Genomic DNA, 17,487 nt, shown 5'->3' with positions numbered 1-17,487 from the left:
CATGATTAATTCCAGTAAGTACTTTATGACTCTAATAGAAAATAGCATGCAACAATCTAGCATACTAGATGAATAGAAAAAACATGCACAACAACATTGGAATGTAACAACAACTATAGGTAGACACATGAACATATCATGATGGACGTACGGTTCATTAGTTGCTGCGGGATCGGCGTTGTTGGTGACAATGTTGGCGACGATCTATTGCTGACGACGATGATAAGTAGCACCGCCCGACTTGGACGGAAGAGGACCCATGATGACAAACTTGGGTAGTCGCGCAGAGCGCTTCCCAAGAAACCTAATTCATGCTCACCTGATGTAAGTATGCAAGAACGAATTCGGACACCTTCTCTCCCGCACGCCGGTGTTCGGGATAGAGTAGACTATGGTGACGGGGCAAGTTGCAAGATGAGGCAAAACACTAGGTGTTTTCGATGTATCTTTGGCTGCGGCCCGGTAGCAGTACATATAAGAGGACCAGAGGCGGTATTGTGTCGCGATCATGATCTCAAACCGACTTGGATTCTAACTCGTATACTTACCGAACAAGAAATAATTAACTTTTCTGCTAAGACATCAAAAAATAAAATGGAGAGGCGAGCGTGCACGCATGCGATCTCCTTCACACCTCAATAAGTATGGTGTAGAGAACCAACTATATAAAGAGGTCTCTCACTTCCTCAACTTTCAGGGTGGTATTAAACTTTAGAATCACCACTTGCTATTTTATACATGAGCCACTTTGAGATTTCAGAAATTGTTAATGGGTCAAGCCCATTCATTTCTACGGGGTAGGAGAAAACATCAGGGCGGAGGAAGAAAAAAGAAAAGAAGAACAGTGCGCACTTGATGGTTGTTGGAAGTTGATCGTACTGTTAAAAGAAAAAGTGACCGACGGAAGTGAGGATCCTTTCCCCAGCTGATCGACTATAATTATACTGTGCTCAAATGTAATCCTTTGTCAGAGGATTCCAAGTGAAAAAAATCGATCCATCTTTATTATCTTCGCCACCTTTTTTTGAAACAAGGCAAAAGATTTGCCATTTCATTCATTAAAAAGAAGGTTTAGACAGGCCACGAAGTGGCTAGAAATAAAATCTACTCTTGTGGCATTACAATATTTAAATGCTTGGCGCCCGCCAACGCCGAAAGCGAAAATTCCTCTTTTATCTTACTAATGATATGACGACCGTCGTAGGTGCGGCCGTGTTGTGAAAAACTCTAGCATTGCGCTCCGCCCAAATTTCCCAGAAGATTAGCATCATGAGTGAGGCAAGCGCCTTGGGGGATTCGGAACGAAGATATACGTTTCCATTCCACCATTCCAACACCGAGCCCCTCGCTGGCCAAGCAGTAGTATGAATCTGACTCATGCCTAGCCAGTGAAGAATATCGTTCCACACACGAAGGGTGAAATGACATTGGAAAAGTAAGTGCTGCCGTCTCTGGACTTTTCTTGCAAAGAGGGCATAGCCGGCAGTTGGGCCACCCATGCCGAGCAAGGCGATCCGATGTCTAGATTCTATCTTGAAGAACAAGCTAGGCAAAAAATTTGCACCATGGAGGAGCCCACACCTTCCACACCGATAGGACCATTGCCGACGTAGTTAGGCCCTCAAACTGCGCCTTGTAAGCCGAGGAAGCAGAGTACGATCCATCCTTGGTGAACATCCAAATAATGGAATCGCCACACTTTGGCAGAAGATTGAATCCACCTTTTTTTATCTCATTTTGTTTTCAGTACTCAGAAACTGAACGGATTTGACTGAGACATCTGATGATCACCATTGGATGGCCTATACCCGGCCGGCTGTCCATGAATACGTTTGAACCCATGTTTGAATGTGTTCGCGGATATTTGGTGGCATTTGTTTGATGATTTACTAGCAAAAAGGCCCGTGCGTTGCAACGGGAGAAAACAAATACTACACGCTCACTACAAGAAATATGTCAACTTGTGACCACCACTATTGGTCACTGAATGGTCACAAATTTTTATTTGTGACCTTTTTGTGACCAAAAACATAAGGTCAAAAGCTGGCCGTCGTAAACTGACTATAGCGACCTTTCTTCTGGAATGGTCGTAGACGTTTATAACCAAAATACGTCTACTGTGGCGTTTTGGTCACTAGCAACCTCCCCAGGCCACGTAGGCATCCAGCGTGGCAATCTGACGTGGCACAAGATTCAGCCCGGTCCAATTTGATTTTCTACATGGGCCGAGCCCATTTATTGTTTTTTTCTTGCAATTTGGGTAAGCTACACGGGCCAGGCCCTATAGTTCGGCCTTTTTATTTCTGGGTTGTGTTCCTTTTTTTCCTTTTTCAAATGGGTCCCAATTGTCAGGTTCTGATAAGCGGGTCCCAAATGTCTGATTCTGGTTTGTGGAACTTTGTTGTCATGACCATGTTCCTCATATTTCAATATGCCAATAATTAAACAACCAGTATTTAAATCAAAATAGACAGAAAACAAGTGTAACAAGCCGATTCTAATATACAAATGTGATCAATCTGTTACATCAACAAGAAGCAACAATCTGTTACATCAACAAGAAGCAACAATCTATTACATCAACACATACAAATGCGATCACAGTATAACAAACTCTACAGGTGTCTTTTGACAGCTTCAAGTGGCCCTTCATGGCGGCAGGAAGATGGTTCCTATCACCCTTCATGGGCATCAGAGTGATGCAGCTGAACGTGGCAGGGAAAAGGATTACCTGCAAAAGCCAAATTTATACAAGATATCAGCCTTTCAGTCATGCAGAATATCAGAGACACATGCTTCATCACTCCAGGGCATGGAAACGTAAAATGCATTTTTTTACAAAGGGCTTACAATTGCGAATTTACTATCCACAAAATTAAATTAGAAAAAACAAATAAAACAGTGAGGTCCAAAAGATGTCAGCCTTAGTGTTTCTACTTCCTACAAATGACCGAGACCATGCTGTTTCAACCTTTTGTAGAACACACTATTCTCGAACAGTATATATTGAGCATGCTACAGCAGAAGCTTGAATTTATGGTTTCTATACTTCTACATTATACATCCTCAGTAATATAGACCAGTTTGTTAAACTTCAGAGGTTGAGATCAAGGCCTGTCAACTAAATCATATATATGCATTAAAAAACAAGGCCATATGGACCAATGCATCATAATTATCAGTTTAAACATCAGCAAAGGAATTAAGTAAACTATTGTGCTGGATCACTACCATTATTGTTCCATAGAGTTTATGTGTACATTGTCCACTAATTCATGAGGATTGATGCAATGGATGCTGGCTTGGCAACCATAGTAGTTTAGGCACAACAGTGTAAACCCACACAAATGCTACTAATTCCATCATATCAAGGACCATTTTATCAGGTCCATGTGTATACTACTCACTACAAGAAGCAACATGACAGCAGTATCACCATGATCATCAAAAAAAGGAACAGCTTTTCCTCTGCTCAAGCCAGCCTCAAACAACACCATAGCAATCAAATTTTCAAATAATGAACCAAGACATGTCCAGAACAATCCAAAGTTTGTTGTGCACGTGAGATGAGATGAGATGACATGACATGAGCTCACCACACCAAGTCATGTGGTTGGAGGAGTAGGGAGCAGCCATGAGGCCTCGTCATCCACCTGCGGGAGCAGCAACAACTCGTCCAAATCAGATCTAAGCAACCTGCACAAAAAGCAAAACAAATCAAATGAAAGGCAGGAATCACAACGAGACAGGAGAAGGGATTCTATCCCAAGATAGCAACCCGAAAAACAAAAAACATGATTAGGGAGCTGGTACATAAGAAAGGAATTCATGCATGAATGACATATACAACTTAAAAATCAGGATATGAAATATTATTAGAATTGCATATTAGATGGCTGCAAGATAACTGTTGCTTCATATAAAGTAACTAGAATTAGCACCCAACAGCTAGATAGCATATGGTGCAGAAACTAGTTTCAACTAAATGGGTCGTCCAAATTGGAGGGTAACTCACTTCATTATCCAGAACATTATCCAAAAATATAGGAGTGTTGTGCATATCGAGATAAAATCCAAGACCAAGACACTTGGAGAAAGCAACTGATGTAGTAACAAGCTTTGATTGTGCGAAATGCAACAGGTTTGCATAATATGAAGTTTACCAATTATTCCAGAAAACAAGGAAAAATACATGTTGATGTTTCAAGTGCAGAAGAACATAAACCGGTACATATATTGGCCCAGAAAACACTGCTCATCCAAGATGAGAACAGAACATATCTAAGCAAACTAGCAACAATGCACTGTACATGCGTTTGTAGATTAATAAAAAAAAGTATCACAGCCAATAATCCATTCCAGTGCAGTGCACTCTTAATCACCCCTAGTATAATTAGCTAAACTGTGCACACAGTTGTGTTTATATTATGAGCAAGTGTTGGTTCCAACTCAAGCACAAATGTACGCAGAACTGGAGGCCTGCCTTAAGAATCCCAACATTTTAACTACATCACCATTCGCCTCAAAACAGAAAAAGCACACGAAACCCCCCACCACACAGCAATCTTAACGTCTTTAGGCAGCAACCAAATTACAGACCAGTTAATTTTTAGGCCAGCAACCAAATTTTCTTCATCCAAATTCATGACATAGAGCAGAGTTGTGTAACAGCTAGCTAACCAGTGGAACTCATGTAGTATTGTTTCTGTTCATTCAGTTAACAATGGCAGAGTAATTTTAGGCAACCTTGAGTACCAAATGACATTGTCTCTTAAAATTTATCCAATACCAGTTAACATATGCATGCAACTGTAAACATGACCACACAGAGCTACTAAACAGGCATGGAATGGGAGAGGCAACGCCAGTTGGTGTGGTCGTCGATGACGAGGCCGGCGGCGGCCGTTGGCGTCGATAGTAGTCAACCCGACATCCTGGTGCTCGAGTGACGACGGATCTGGGAGGGAGAACGGACGAGGTGAGTAAGAGAGCAGAGATTTGGGATTATCCAAATGAGGAGAAGTGGAGGGACTCACCTGAACCGGTGGAGCAAGTGAAGAAACTGAACCGGTGGTGCTCCTCCTAGGCCGCCATGGATGATCTGATGCCCGCGGGATCTTCTCCATGGCCGGCCCCTTCCTTCACAAAACCAGATCGAGTCTCTTCACGAACATGCAAGAAAATGGGCGCATGCATCAGATTTAGGGAGGGGGAGGGGGCGAGATGCAGGAGAAGAGAAGGGGAGGAGCAGGGATGCGTACCACTGCCTTGCTCGATCTGGGCCGCGTAGAAGCACGCGTAGGTCATCTCCCGACGCTCGAGCCTGCCCTCCGTCAAGGACCGGGTCAAAGAAGCCCTTGACCTCGACGACGGCGCTGCCGGATCTGGGAGGGAGCACCGTCGATGCTGGCCTAGGGCCACGGGGAAGCGAAGGATCGGCGGGGAGGAGGAGGCGGTTCAGGCGGGGGAAGGCGGGGAACGAGCGCATCGGCGTCGGGGAGGAGGAGGAGGGACGGGTGAGCTGCTGCGGGTGGCCTAATGGGGGATGACCACCGGGCGTCGAGGGAATGGAGCAGGGGAGGGGATGGATCTGGCCGCCGCCATGGCCATGGCCGTGCCATGCGGCTAGGTCTAGGTCATGAGCGAGGGGGGAGCACGGATCCGACCGCAGCCGTGGGAGAGAAGGGAAGGTGAGGGGTTGACGGCGGCCGGGGTTGGGGGAGAGGAAGGAGGATGGTGGCGGCGGCGGCAGGGTGGTTGGGGATCGAGAGATTGAGAAGGAGCGAGAGGGTTGGGAGGTGGCGGCTGTGGGACGAGAGGGGAGAGTGGATCGGGGGAGAGGTGGGGATTCAGAAGTTAAGGTTTGGGTGAGAGGGTAAGGGGGCGCGGGCTGCCATTGGATCCAGAAGCATCCAACGGTGGTTGACGCATGATCCGCGTGATATACCTATGGACCAATCAGAGCGCACCAAATAATTTGAAGATCTTTTGACCATATAAATTGGTCATGATTGATTACATACAAATTTTTCATTCCATTTTTCAATGCTCAAAATGAGTTTTTTGGTGAAAGACATATAAAATATTTGTTTAACGATGTCATATTTTGCACAAGTTTACATCTTAGATTGTCAAACAACATTGACAAAGGGAGTTTTCATTTTCTATGCACAGAAAATTCAATTTCCATTTTCCGAGTGCCCGAAATGAGTTTTTTTGTGAAGGACCTACCATATATTTGTTGCAAAATTGGACCAAATCAATTTTATAAAATACTAGGCCATATTTAATTCACAATTGACCAAATGGTTGGGTGTCAAAAGTTTTGATCCACCTCTGGTGAAAAAGACAAATTCTCGCCGATTCAGCAGGAAGCGAGTCAAATTTGAACTATGGCTGCCTCATAGTTTGCTATTTATTTTTTCTAAAAATCATTTCTAGGTACGAAATTATCTATTTAATCAGAGAAACATAAAAAAACCAAGATTCAAGGACTAGCTAGGAACGGTCAAGCCCGCCGTTTTGACCGCATTTTGAAACGGGCATAAAAAATTCAAAAAAATCAGAAAATTGGAAAACCTTCACATTGTGTCATTATATGTGATCAAATTTCCAGAAAAAATAATAAACTTGTAATACGGCAATTATTTTTAAAATGTGTTCTCAGAAATGAGCTATCATGCGTGAAGATGCATGGCTTTCAAGCCAAATGATCAATCTTATGGCCACATTCATGGCATAGTTTGTTCAAATGATCTCATATTGTGCACAAGGGTGCATATTGGAATGGCAAACAATGTTTCCTAAGGAAATTTTCATTGTCTTTGCACGGAAAATTCATTTTCCATTTTTCGAGTGCCCGAAATGAGGTTTTTTGTGAAGGACCTACCATATATTTGTTGCAAAATTGTACCAAATCATTTTTATAAAATACTAGGACATATTTAATGCACAATTGATAAAATGTTTGGGTGTCAAAAGTTTTGATCCACCTCTCGTGAAAAAGACAAATTTCCGCCGATTCAGGTGGAAGCGGGTCAAATTTGAACTGTAACTACCTCGTAGATTGCTCTTTTATTTTTCAAAAAATCATTTCTAGGTACATAAGTATCTATTTAATCAGAGAAACACCAAAAAAATTCCAAGATTCAACAACTAGCTAGGAACAGTCATTCCCGCCGTTTTGACCGCATTTTGAAACGGGCATAAAAAATTCAAAAAAATCAAAAAATTTGGAAACCTTCGCATTGTGTCATTATATGTGGCCAATTTCCCAGGAAAAATAACAAACTTGTAATACGACAATTATTTTAAAAAAGCGTTCTTAGAAACGAGCTATCACGTATGGAGATTAGTGGCTTTCAAGCCAAATGATCAATCTTATGGCCACATTCATGGCATAGTTCGTTCAAATGATCTCATATTGTGCACAAGGGTGCATATTGGAATTCCAAACAATGTTGCCTAAGGAAGTTTTCATTTTCTTTGCACGGAAAATTCATTTTCCATTTTTCGAGTGCCCGAAATGAGGTTTTTTTGTGAAGGACCTACCATATATTTGTTGCAAATTGTACCAAATCATTTTTATAAAATACTATGACATATTTAATGCACAAATGACAAAATGGTTGGGTGTCAAAAGTTTAGATCCACCTCTGGTGAAAAAGATAAATTCTCGCCGATTCAGCTGGAAGCGGGTCAAATTTGAACTGCAGCTGCCTCATAGTTTGCTATTTATTTTTTCCAAAAATCATTTCTAGGTACATAAGTATCTATTTAATCAGAGAAACACCAAAAAAATTCCAATATTCAACCACTAGCTAGGAACGGTCAAACCCGCCGTTTTGACCACATTTTGAAACGGGCATAAAAAATTCAAAAAAAAATCAAAAATTGGAAAACCTTCGCATTGTGTCATTATATGTGAACAAGTTTCCAGGAAAAATAATAAAATTGTAATAAATTAATTATTTTAAAAAAGTGTTCTCAGAAATGAGCTATCAAGTGTGAAGATTCATGGCTTTCAAGCCAAATGATCAATCTTATGGCCACATTCATGGCATAGTTTGTTCAAATGATCTCATATTGTGCACAAGGATGCATATTGGAATGGCAAACAATGTTGCCTAAGGAAGTTTTCATTTTCGTTGGACGAAAAAACCATTTTCCATTTTTCGAGTGCCCGAAAGGAGGTTTTTTTGTGAAGGAACTACCAAATAATTGTTGCAAAATTGGACCAAATCATTTTTATAAAATACTAGGCCATATTTAATGCACAATTGACAAAATGGTTGGGTGTAAAATGTTTTGATCCACCTCTCGTGAAAAATACAAATTTCCACCGATTCAGTTGGAAGCGGGTCAAATTTGAACTGCAGCTGCCTCATAGTTTGCTATTTATTTTTTCCAAAAATCATTTCTAGTTACATAAGGACCTATTTAATCATAAATACATAGTTTGGTGGCGATACGTCGAGGTTTGGGCGGTGGCCGAGGGCCTCGACTCTAGAGCGCGTAAACTCGCATGCCCGTCACGTGGTCACCGCGTGACCGTAATGTTGCCATGTGTTCTGGGCGGCCTAGGCATGTCTAGTGGGTTGGGCACTCCCCAGGTTGGTTCTAGGAAGAAGATTACAACATAAGATTCTCACGAGGAGACCGATCGATGCTCAAACATGAATTAGCAGCCAAGTGTTTGATTAGCGGTACGGGAAATGCACATGGCCAATGGGCGTGAGTTTTGGCTGAGGATGATCATCTACTAAGGAGAATGTCTTCACAAATTTTTAGCTCAAAAGGAGGATCCTAGGTGGTACTTGCTTTCCAAAGTACCACGTTGGACAAAAATATGAATGTTGAAGCTGGGCTCAAAATAATGAGTGGAGTGAGCGGAAATTTTGTGGAGGATGGTTATTTGGGCATAGGAAAGCATTGTAGAAAATTGATACCATTTGGACATGCGAAAGTAGTACTTCCTTCACAATGCTCTTCTATGGGCAAAAATTTGGGAAAACTAGTGAGAGAGATTGGATGAATGAAATGAGCTCAAAAGTGGTGTAGGTAAGTTACTTAGGTATGGTCATGCGCTGGTAAATTTTCAGATCATTTGGGTAAGCCTAGCTAGTACTTACTTCACAAAGCTTCTCTTGACGTAGAAACTTTGGAAATTTCCCGAGAAAGATTTACTAGGAAAATTGAGCTGAATATTATCATGTGGCAATCATTTGGGTATAGAAGAGTGCCCGAAAAGTTTCAGGGTAATAGGAGGGGTCTATATAACACTTGCTTTGCAACGTGCCAATTTGGCCATAAAATATAAACTGAACCTGGGCTCACATAGATGATTTGACTGAGCTACAATTTGGAGGAGGGTGATAATTTGGGCATATGAAGGAACTGTATAAATTTCATGTAATTTAGAGATATAAAAAAGGTACTTCCTTCACAATGCTTCTAGGTGGACAAAAACTTTGAAAATTTGCCGAGGAAGATTTGCTAGGAAAATGGAGCTGAATTTTGTCATGCGGTAATGATTTGGATAGGAAAGAATGCCCAAAAATTCCGAGGGCAATCAAGAATATATAAATAGCACTTCCTTCATAAAGTGTTGTTGTGAACAGAATAGGAAAATGAATATTGTTGAATTAGTTTTGAACTAGGCAAGGAAGGATTTTTACATATTTGATGAAGATATGCCCCAAAGAATTTATGAGATTTTTTTGGGAATTTTGGGAATGATAGAAATATAGGTTGCTTCACAACCTAGGGCAAAAACTGCCACATGAACATGACACATAGGCAAAACTGATGAGATGGCGCCTAGTCATCACAACCCACCACAATCTACAAGGCTATGACCATCTATATTGGTCATTAACAACTAGAAATAAGGCAGCGGACTAGCACTGTTTGCTTTGTGACCATTTCGTGTAAGGAAATTACGACTTTTCTGACCAAAATGGTCGCAATGGTTTAGGGTTTGGAGCCCTCTGAACAGCTTTTGACCAATTGGTCTAAAATGGTCATAAATTTATGACCAATTCTTCGAGGGCCACTGACAGAAGGTCATAAGTTGACATATTTCTTGTAGTGGCTCTTAATTTAGAAAAAAATAGTATGTAATCTGTGAATTTGTAGCTACGGCCCAAACAAAGATGGTCTTAACCTATAAAGCTAGTTTAATATTCTACAGGTGTTCTATTTGAACACGGCTTGCATGTAGATTTAATCCAAACAAAGAAACGGGTAAGTGATTATGCATTTATTCATGTCATGTTCGGAATGGGGTGTTGTTACGCGAGAGTAAAAAAAAGGACAAAAACAAACGATGACACGTTAGCACACTAAGGAGACATGTGTGCATCAATGGCAGTTTTCAGTTTAAGAATCACCAACTTAGGGTAACTCTTGAACACTTTTTTCCCATGCATATTTCTTAAATAAATGAAGAGTTATTAAAAAGATACATGATTTTTAATTATAAAAATGACTTTTTTATCTAGAAAAGAACATTTTTGTATGGTCTTCTGTGGACGCAGGTATTTGCGCCGCTATTTTCTTGCCATACATGTCATAGGTATTGGTACCTGTTTCATCACTATGTATATCTTATCAAACTTGTATTTTATTTTATTTTTGTCATGCATGCCTCTTGTTTTACTTTTCTTCATGCATGTCCTCTTTTTTCTTCTTCTCATCTTTATCAAATCTTCTCTGCATTTTCTCTTTTATTTCTTTTATAGCGGACATCTCATTTTTATTGGGTCCTTTTTTTATTTCTTGTCATGCATGTCCTTATTTATTGGGTGTCCCTAGCAAATTTATCTTCAATTTCATGTCTAATCCTGATTTTGCTGAGGTGTTCATCCCCAATCTGAATCAGTACCGGTATGGAAAAAAGACGGATAATGCATTATTGATTAACATTGCTGCCTAAATAGTATTTTTTTAATTGTTAACAGGTAAAATAACATCATATTCAAATTCTACATATTTTTCTAATCTAGTTCCATATATAACATGTTAAATTTGGAGCTACGGTTTAGTAGATATGAGTATTTTTAAAAACATTTGATATGTATTGCGGGTTTAATGTTAGAAACATTAGGGGTTTTTCTATAAAATTGCAAAACGGACTAAGAATACCTATTTCTTTCTTTTATTAGTAGGTATAGATATAGATTTTGAGATGCCCTAAACCAAGCAGGTTTTTTTTTGTGAGACCGAGCAGATTATACGCATAAAGGAAATGTCGGTGGATCTATGCTGGTCCGACGGCGCATCGAAGGAATACTTACTATTTTCTGCGTCTCCTCATGTGCCTAATCAGGTAAGGACTCCTCCATCTGTACGGCTGGTAGCTTTGACGGGTACGAGTTCGGGTTGGACTTCTATTTATAACCACAATCAGCCTTGCTTTTGTTGTATATAAAAACCTCGCCAAGGACCCAGCTGAGTACGTATATCGGCAGGCGGCAAACACATCGATCGTTCTCGAGCATCTGCTCTTATGGCTGGATTGATGAAGGAGACTAGCAGCGGAGACGTCAGGTATGATCCTCAGCTTTTTACATGGGTTGACATGAATATATTTTTCCGAGGAGCATGCATGAATTTCACGAATAAATCTTGGTAGTCCCGTCCTTCGCTATATTTTGAGCATCAAGGCTAATTAAGAGTCTCGTTTTATATTGTGCAGCAAAAGTCATGGAAAGAAAAAATTCAAGATGCCAAAAAAAAGTTTTAGACTTTGCCGAAGGGAGGAGAACGGTACCTTCCCAATGGTCAACCGGCACCTTATTCTCAGGACCACATCGTTGTACCGTGAATCGTACAAACGCATCTTTTTTAGATCAGCGCTCAAGGTCTACGATGAACTCGTGAGAGATGGCATGCTTACGTGGGAAGTTTACGAAGAGCATCGCCTCGCCATCGAAAGCTCAATGCAATCTATCAGGCATAGCATTCAAAGATACAAAGAGCGCCGCTTGCAGGCTGGGCTATTCTACTTTGCGCATGATTTAGGCGGAACCAGGCTGACTACCCATACGCACTTGTACAAAATGCCTCTCAGGGAAGCGTTAAGGAAACATCGACAAGAAAATAAAAGGAGGAAACAGCTACTGGATTCTTTCAACAATTCAAAGAAATCAAGCATCTTTGACACCATCATGCAGAGACCATCTGTGAAAAGGCTAGTCATGTATACAGTGTCTTCCCTTGTATTGGGTTGCCTCATAAATTTTCTATGAAAGGTCATGAACAGTGTGGAGTATGGTTGTGTTCTAGGCTTATTGCTGAGATAGAAAAAGAAAAAGAAATTGTGTCATCCTCCCTTCTTGAGAGTCTCCTCTAGGACCTAGCAGAACACATCTTTCTTCAATGTACGGCATGTGTTATAGTTCATGGAAGAAAATCTTTCTTCAATGTAAGGCATGTGTTATAGTTCATGTAAGAAAATGCGTCGTGTAACACATTATTGTCCGCCCTCCTTCTGTGTTAGGTGGATTCGGAAAACAATATGGCCGCGGGAAATTTTAGTCGAACACACTAAAATCGACTGGATTTGCTGTCAACGGTTTTATTTCTGGGTTTACTTGTATGTACATTCCAAGTAATTTACCACCTTCACGCACGCAATATGGGATACACCGTATTCTTTTTTGAACCTGAATCCTTGTTAGGCACGGGAATAATTTGAAAGTTGGTGGTGTTTGGTGTTGTTGGGGATAGTTTTAGAACATGAAGGTTCACTGTAATTAGCAAAGCGACATTAACATTTGCAAATGCCAATAGGAGTTTAGGTTTTGTTTGGTACTGTAGCAACCACTATCACTCTCAACAGCAATTGAAACTTGTATAAATACCCATCAACTAGTGATACTGATGTTAGTCGATTTTAATCACCTTTATTCCTCACACGTGATACGCATGCCTCTGCCAAGCAGCATGAAAGTGAAATAAGTACTTCCTCCGTTCCTAAATATAAGTCTTTTTAGAGATTTCAATACAAACTACATACGCCCACTATGGTGCTCAAATCCGTCGCCCTGCTTCGCTGGCACACCATGCAGGACAAGTACCCAACCGTCACCGTGGACCACGTCGAACCAACGGCTCTAAACTTCGCCACTCCTCCCATTGGGCAGTCTCCTTGCCGGTCGGATGGAACCATTCCTAAGGATTTCATTCTATAAATGAAACAACACCCATAGGAAGAAAAATCATGGATCATATTCTTATAAAGCTCCCTACGAATCAAAGCAGCTCTCAGAGCATCTACAGCCGAACATCTCAAACCGCCTCATATGCCCGGGCGGGCTGACCATTCAAGACGCCCCCCTCAAACGGCCCTCAAACGCGCGGACTGACCGACACCTCCCATATCCAACCCAATTATGGGGCGGATATGGGGGCCCCTGGGCGCGGCCGCCACGTCGGCCCCGGACACGCTGGCCCACCCGACCCCACATAAAACCCCCTCCCCCTCCCCCATCCGTTAGCCGGACTAAACCCTAGCCACTTCAGTCCCCTCCCCTTCGCCACCCAAGCTCGTCTCCGACTCCTTCCGACCGTCACGGGCAGTGGATCCGAGTCTTTCACCTTCAGATCCATCGACCCTGAGCTCATCCCACGCTGCCCCAAGGAGGAGATAGCCGTCCGGCATGCGCTCCGCCGCTCCCGGGAGGAGGCTCGTGCGAGGCAGCGCTCAGACTCCTTCCATCAAGAATCCATTGCGTCCGCCCAAATGGCGCATGGATCCGACACTAGGCCAACCATAGCTGCCTCGCCGGTGGCCGTGCGGTCCGTCTGGTGTCCGAATGCCCTGGCGGACCCGCAACCCCTCCGGTGGCGCACGGAGCATGGGGACGCACCATGGGCCTCGTCCGACGAGGACATGGCACGGTGTGCCCGCCGTGCAAGGCACCGGGCGCGGGAGACAGTGGCAGCCCTCGCGGCGATGGACGTCGGCGAGGTGGAGTCGCATTCTCCGGCGCCCTGTATGGTGCATCAGTCCGGGCAATCGAGTTGTGGTGGAAGTCCGCGGCTCATCTCAGGACGGATCCGTCATCGATCTGATGTCCACCGGCACCGTTCGGGTTTCGGGCTCCGACAAGGAAGAGTAGGCCATGGGAGACGGCAACGCCTTGAGTCCCGTGAGCCGGCTCATTTCCCATGCCCTACTCTACCTTGCCGGCGACCGGACCAACATTCTGAGGAGCGTAGCCAGCCGCCGGACATGGCCACGGCGGAGCCGGCCGAGCTCCACTTAGATTAAGATTCACTTTGCATGTAATAATATGGATTTGAGTTTCTAATTTGAGGTATCCGAATATGGAATGCATTTATTGAGGGAGTCGGGTGCGTCTGCGGGCGTTTGAGGGGTCGGATTGCCAAGTCCGGCTGTAGATGGTCTTGGGAGTAGTATGAGTATAATTATTTGTGTAGGAATATTTAGTAGCCCTTTCCTTTTTTTACGAGAAAACTTTCCATCTATTCATCAACTGTCCAGGTAGTACAAAGAACACTAGAAGTAAAATTTAAATCCAGGTCCATAGACCACCTAACGACGACTATAAGCACTGGAGCGAGCCGAAGGCGCGCCACCATCATCGCCCCTCCCTCGTTGGAGCCGGGCAAACATTGTTGTAGCTGTAGACAGTCGGGAAGTCGTCGTGCTAAGGCCCCATAGGACCAGCGCACCAGAACAGCAACCGCCACCAATGAAGAGAAGCATAGACCGAAAGGATCCAACCTGCAGACACAGAAATGTAGACGAACGAAGACCGGATCCAGTCGGATCCACCGAAGACAAATGCCGACCGGATCCCACGAGATCTGTCGGAGATAAATCTCCACACGGCTTCCGACGATGCTTGAAACATCACCGGGACGGGGGTTGGCCGGGGAGGACCTTATTCCATCTTCATGAAGCCGCCGCCAGCTCATCTTCTTGAGCATGGCACAAACCCTAACAGAACTCAGAAAAGCATATAAAAACGGAGCCCTCCCGCTAGCAAGGGCCGTGATCCACCATGCCTCCATGATCCAAGAACCATAGAAGATGAGGCGGACTGGCGGCGCCGGCGAGAGGCAAGAAAACCCTAGATGGGAGTTCGCACATGGGTAGGAGCGAAGGGTTACGTGGGCTCCTTTCCAAAAGACTCATTGGCACGTCAAAAGAAAAATGTAATAAAAAAAGCAAATAGACGAAACCAAAAAGGCATGCAATAAATAGAAGAAGAACCCCGCGAAAAAAAAGAAAGAAAAGAGGGAACCAAGAAGGATAGTTCACCATATCCAACGAAGACCCAAAGTAGATGAAAGTAGTCGTAGCCATGGGAGAGGGCAGATCCAAGAAACGAAACGGCAGCTCATGCCACGAACGGTACTGGCTGCTGGGCAAACGGGAAAGCACAACTACTTTCAGCCTTGCAGGGGTGGGAGAAGAAAAAGAATTGGGCTTCCTTGCACGTACTAGGACGGATAGTTGATCAAATCCAACGAAGACTAAATGTAGATGAAAGTTGTCGTAGCCATGGCAAGAAACAAAACGGCAACTCCTGCCATGGATGCTGGGCATGCGGGAAAGAAAGCACAACTACTGTTGCAGCCTTGCTTGCAGGGGGTGGGAGAAGGAAACGAATGGGGCTTTTCCTGCACCTACGTACGGGCGATGGGAACCCAAAAGGTGCAGCGCAGGCCACAACTCGTGTCCGCTGCCCGCTCCCTCTCCTTGGTTCTACGCCGTTTGCTTCCTCCGTTAGCCTACCTGACGGTGACAGACGTGATCACTGTTAAATTAGTTTCTTAATGGCATGCATGCATGGATCGTATCCAAGTTGATCCCCACTTCTTTAATGATGTGACATATTTGTATGCATGAACCGCATCCAAGTATCAACAGAACAGATGTGATGGCTTACTTTTCTTTTGTTGAGGCACTGAGGAAGGAATAGATCCAAATAGGAACAATGCGAGTTCTATAAGTGGGCATGCACGTATCATGTATGTCATGTACATGTTACGTGTCCTAAAAATGAAAACCATGCATATACTTCCTCCGACCGGAAATACTTGTCATCAGAATTAATAAAAGGAGATGTATCTAGACTTATTTTACTTCTAGATACATCTCTTTTTATCCATTTTGATGACAAATATTTTCGAACGGAGGGAGTACTAAGTACAAAAAGAGACATGATCTGCCGACCCATGTGTCACTTGTTTCCACAACTCATGGGAGAAACCATAGCTTGCACCGCCCTTCCCTGACATCCCATCTCACTGCCACTATCGTGAAGGTGGTAGTCCCAGTCCCTCAAAGGGGGAGGGGGTCTTCCGACCATTCTCGCGTGGCGGAGACTGGATACTGAAGCGGCGACCCCGGAGATGGTGATGGAAGAGCAGCATGCTTGGGGACGGTGTGCGGCGTTGGTCGGGTGGTGCAAAGCGGCGCGATCGACCTCGCGGTGATGCGATCACGTCTGGGGCAGAGGAAGGGGAGTCAACAATGGCCCGTCTGGCGCCCTACGCCTCCGGGTGTCGTGGATGTGTAGCATGTGGGCTCCATCACTTGTCTCTAGTGTTGCGACACCACTGCTCATGCCGACTGGAGGCCGTGTGGCCTTGATCATGCAAGGGGTTGGGATTTCATGGTGTCCTGGAGGTGGGGACATCGGGTGGATCGAGTGAACGGTAGAAGCTAGGTCGGTGACCTCAGGATGTGGATACCCTACGTACACTGATATGGCAACTCCGAAATATTTGGCAGCATCAGCTCTGTAGGGCGAAGTTATCGGCCCTCCATGGTGTGTGCGACATGTTGGCGTTGCGTGGGCAATGGTATGTGTATGTTGGTTGGGCCCATTTTATTGTGGTGATGGTTGTTGGCGACGACAATCTTCCTATGACGCATGCCTATTGTGGCTTCAATGGATGGTTGGGCATGATTCGACCATGTTGGGTCGATGCTGATGAGCACGGTGTCCTTGGATGTCTTAACTTCTATTTGAGGTGTGGTCGAGGAACTCCTTCACCTCCCCGAGGACACATGCCCACCTGGACAGTGGTGAAACTACAAGGTAAGGCACCGTCCCTAGGAGCAAGTAATGGGAACGCCGCCACGCTACAACCTAGGCAAAAACTTGTGGTTTCACTCGAGACCCGGACTATGTTGACGAGGGATGTGAAGGAGCTCCATAATGATGTCTCTGAGGGAAGTAACGACGTCCTAGGGCATCGTCAATGCTGGCATATAACGTGGCTAACCTAGGCTTTCACCTATATCATGAAAAAAAAACATCGTCACTTCAGCCTACCTAGCCGATCGTCAGCTGTTGGGGAACGCAGTAATTTCAAAAAAATTCCTACGCACAAGCAAGATCCATCTAGGTGATGCATATCAACGAGAAGGGAAGAGTGTTGTCCACGTACCCTCGTAGACCGTAAGCGGAAACATTATGACAACGTGGTTGAGGTAGTCGT

General features: G+C 43.9%; 1 non-coding gene across 1 annotated transcript; it reads left to right on the top strand.

Annotated features, from left to right (window-relative positions):
- Positions 1–900: 900 nt before the first annotated feature.
- LOC125549652 lies at positions 901–1,000 on the top strand. The gene has a single exon (XR_007301427.1). It is a non-coding gene; the product is annotated as a small nucleolar RNA Z103 (small nucleolar RNA).
- Positions 1,001–17,487: the final 16,487 nt, after the last annotated feature.

Source organism: Triticum urartu, chromosome 3, assembly GCF_003073215.2.
Source record: "Triticum urartu cultivar G1812 chromosome 3, Tu2.1, whole genome shotgun sequence".
Lineage (NCBI taxonomy): Eukaryota > Viridiplantae > Streptophyta > Magnoliopsida > Poales > Poaceae > Triticum > Triticum urartu.
Note: the sequence above shows the minus strand (reverse complement) of the source record. Positions and strands in the feature narration are given on the sequence as shown.